General features: G+C 33.1%; 1 protein-coding gene across 1 annotated transcript in view; it reads right to left on the bottom strand.

Moving 5' to 3' along the window:
• LOC144970574 (3-galactosyl-N-acetylglucosaminide 4-alpha-L-fucosyltransferase FUT3-like) overlaps positions 1–3992 on the bottom strand; it is a 22110-nt gene that overhangs the window by 12929 nt on the left and 5189 nt on the right. The window lies entirely within an intron of this gene.

Here is a 3992-nt window from a genome sequence, read left to right as displayed (position 1 = left end):
CTACCTCAAAATATTAGAGGCACGTACCAACAATAGGATTGGAAGGGTTTTACCCAATTTTTTTGGAACAAAGCACCAAATTTATAGTTTGACAAAATAATAATAATAATTGTAGATGACATTCGTCTTGCGCATTTTAAAAAGTATATAATGCTCAATGCCTTTCCATTGTTTGAAAATAACCCCCAACACTCGCCCCCCCCCCCCGCACACACACACCACACACACACACGCCCCGCGCGCGCCGAAGACACACAAAAAATATTCACACATAGGTTATCCCCTTAAATATGTCTCAGATTAAAAATGGGCAGCGTGAACAAAATGTTTTTTTTTCGATTTAAAAAGATATATAGTTCGTTGTTTCATGACGGTTAGAGTATAGAATAGACACTTAGATGACCACCCCCTCGCGGACAGTCGTCATATTGTAAACAATGACTGAAATTTGGGTTTAAATTTTAGCGAAATAGACAGATTTTTTCTTTTATGTTATGGTTCATAAAAACCCACTGTTAAACAGCTTGATCAATCGAACAACAAAAATTTTGTGTAAAATTTTAAATTTTTTATATAGGGTGAAGTTGCGCACCAGGGCTTTGTGATTACTTCTTGCCATACTCGTTTAGGAGCAATACCACTAAACTGTATTAACCAGACAATAAAATTTAAAGGGCACAAACAATTTGTGTGTATTGGTCCGTTATATTTCCAGTGGCAATGTTTGTGACTTCTTAGCCAAGCGCATACTATTTTATATGACAAGAAAGTCGTGTGATGACGGTCACGCATTTTGGGGATATAAAAACAATAAAACCGATCAAAAGAGGCAATCATTCACTTTAGCTTATAAAAACCTGTTTTTTTTCCCCCGTGGTGAAGTGTGTCACTAATATCATGCTTTTATTGGCAAAAGCTACGGATCGCCGCCAAAAAAATAGTATTTTATAAATAGTACCCGTTGGCTAAGAACTCACAGCATTGCCATCCGGGAAATATAACAACCAACACACAAAACGATGTTAACCCCTTAACTTTTTTTTTTAGTCTGGATAATACAATTAAGTGGGAAATTTCTTAAAAAATGGATGGCAAAAAAATAAAAAATAATGAAGACCCGAAGAGGAACAAAAATTCAGTTTATTAATGGTACCTTAGTGACTGGAAGGGGGAAAGGATGTAATAGGTTTTTTTAAAAAAAAAAATAGGGGATTCGTCATTAAAGCATTTAAACATATGGGGGATTTTTTTATTTAACTTTTCTGATTCCCTTGCCAGTGCAGTTCGAAAATCGGGGGGAGTGGCACAAAATATAATGATGATGATGATGATGATGATTTTAATTTAAATATTTTTAATAAAAGTAAAAGAATAGAATAATAATGAAAAATAATAATAAAATAATAAAATAATATTTAAAAATAAAATAATAAAAAATAATAATAAAAATAATAATAATAATAATAATAATAATAATAATAAAATAAAAAATAATGATGATGTGGTGATGATGATGATGATGATGGGGATGTGATGATATGGGATAATAATAAAAATAATAGTCTAATGAATAATAATTTAAAAATAAAATAAAAATAATAATAATAATAATAAAAATAATAATAATAATAAAATAAAAATAATAATAATAAAACCAAATTTTGTTATCAAACTAACTATACGCTAAGAACTATAATAAAAGAGACACACTCTACAATAAAGAAGTTCACAAGCCTCAACGCGGCACACATTTTATGACGTTCGCTTCGTAAGCTGGAAATACCATGTCCTGGAGGCCAGGCAAAACTTTTAGTCCAAGCATTTTTTTATAAACATTCTCTGTGGACATTTTAAAAGAAAAAAACGAACGGCTCATTCTTTTTTTTGGGCACTATTGCGCGGCTAGTGGGGTTGTAATTGACACTCGCTTTCGGATCAGAAGGCCCTGAGTTCGAGCCTTGATTTGGCATATTTGTTACTCAGGTTCTCTCACCGTATGCGGGGTGTAAAATGAGTATCTGGCCGTTAAACCGCATTGTCTCTGTTGGAAAAAAAGTGTAATATCTCCTAACGGACGCCTTTGCTCCGTTTTAAATTTTGACGGTTGCTGTTTATCAGGTACAACATTAAAGCGCTTTGAGCACTTTAAGGGATATTGCCTATAGAACTCTCAAGAAAAGAAAATTAAACAAGACCTTTAATGCTTTATTTGTAAAGTGGAATTGTATCGTGTGATTTTGTAATATACACAAACTATAGGTAATATTTATTACTTAGTTGTTCACAAATTGGGAAACGATTTTCTGCTTAGTATTATTCAATATATCAATAATTAATGAATGACTATCGTTTGTTGAATTCGTAAGGGGGATGTTATAATGGTTGTCATGGTGAAGATGAAAATGATGACGATGATAATGGTAATGATGATGATGAGGAGGAGGAGAAGGAGGAAGAGGAGGAGGAGGAGAGAGAGGAGGAGAAGGGTGAGGAGTAGGGGGAGGAGGAGGGGCAGAAGAAGGAGGAAGATGATGATGATGATAATGATGATGATGATGATGATGATGATGATGATGATGATGATGATGATGATGATGATGATGACGACCATGATTAAATTCAAAATTGGTCCCATTATAAAACACCAATAATATTTGATGCTCGGCTCCAGTTTTGTATAGCCAGATAATATGAACGACTTCTGGTGTGTCATTATATCATGGCTGAGAACTGTTGGTAGTAGTGCTCAAGGATGATCCTTTTTCTTAAACTTTTAAGAAATACAATTCATGATTTTATTTGTTTTGTTTTGTATTCACACGTACCTTTTTTCTTTTGTTTGTTTGTTTTTTTTTTGTTTTTTTTTTTGTTTTTTTTTTTTTTGACAAGCGTCAGGCTATTAGTGCTGCGCATTTAGACGAAAAGCTCACAAATAGCCGGCGGATATAACGTACCAACACAGAAAATTATTATGTGAAACCTCAAACGTTGAGAGTTTAGAGTTGATATAATTTAGTGAGAACTGATCACTAAAACGACTGTCTAAAAACAATAACTATGAGCTGATTGACATCACAAAGGTCTTTGTTATTGTTTTTTGCCATCTACGTTAATGAGTAATTCTCACTAAACTGTATTAACCAGACAATAAACGTTCTTGGTTACACATAGTTTTGTGAGTTGGTCTTCTATTCTTCCGGATGGCAATGTTGTGAGTTTCTTGGCCAAGCGCACAGTATCTATAAGTTTGTGAAGGCTACGGCCAACTGTCATATTAGGTATTTTACAAACGAAAATGTGAAACTTTATTTTTTGTTGGTGTTAGAAAATCTATATCTACATTTTCTTCAAACTCGTGTAAATTCATAGCCTACTTCTTATATCTAGACCATACATCCATTTTAGTTTTTTAACTGTGCGGCTTGATGTCTTATGGTATGACACTCGCCTCCTTCGGATCAGCGCATAGTTGAGTCCTTTACTCACATTTTGTCATCCTTGTTGTGTCTTTCGAGTAAAAAATCCCCTGTAGTTTCGCCTATAGGCGTCAGATCTCGTCCTATATGATAGGTTTTGCTGTTGGCGAGAAACCTCTTGTAAACATTTTTGTGCACGTTAGGTGGATTTTAGCTCTAGACTATATAAATGCTTTCGGATCCATTTATTCTAAGATTTTAACCATCCTGAAATGGTACCGGTTTTGCGGCGATAGACCACTTTTTTTTGTTAAGAGTTGACTTGTTCCGCAAATTCAAAATTATAAAACAATATCAACTTTACTACGCCGCTTAATTATATATATATATATAATATATATAATATATATATATAAAATATATATATATATATATATATGTATATAATTAAATATATATATATATTAATATATACCAAGAACCATTGACACAAACTTTACATTGTGCATTTTATTTAATTTCCTTTTCTTTTTTTTAATTTCCATTCAGCTTATCCAGTCTGGCGCTGCGTGGCCG

The sequence above is a fragment of the Berghia stephanieae genome, chromosome 4 (genome assembly GCF_034508935.2).
Source record: "Berghia stephanieae isolate SIO BIC M18660-M18661 chromosome 4, UCSD_Bste_1.3, whole genome shotgun sequence".
Taxonomy (NCBI): Eukaryota; Metazoa; Mollusca; class Gastropoda; order Nudibranchia; family Aeolidiidae; genus Berghia; species Berghia stephanieae.
The sequence above is the reverse complement of the archived record's forward strand: the minus strand, read 5'-3'. Positions and strand labels throughout refer to the sequence as shown.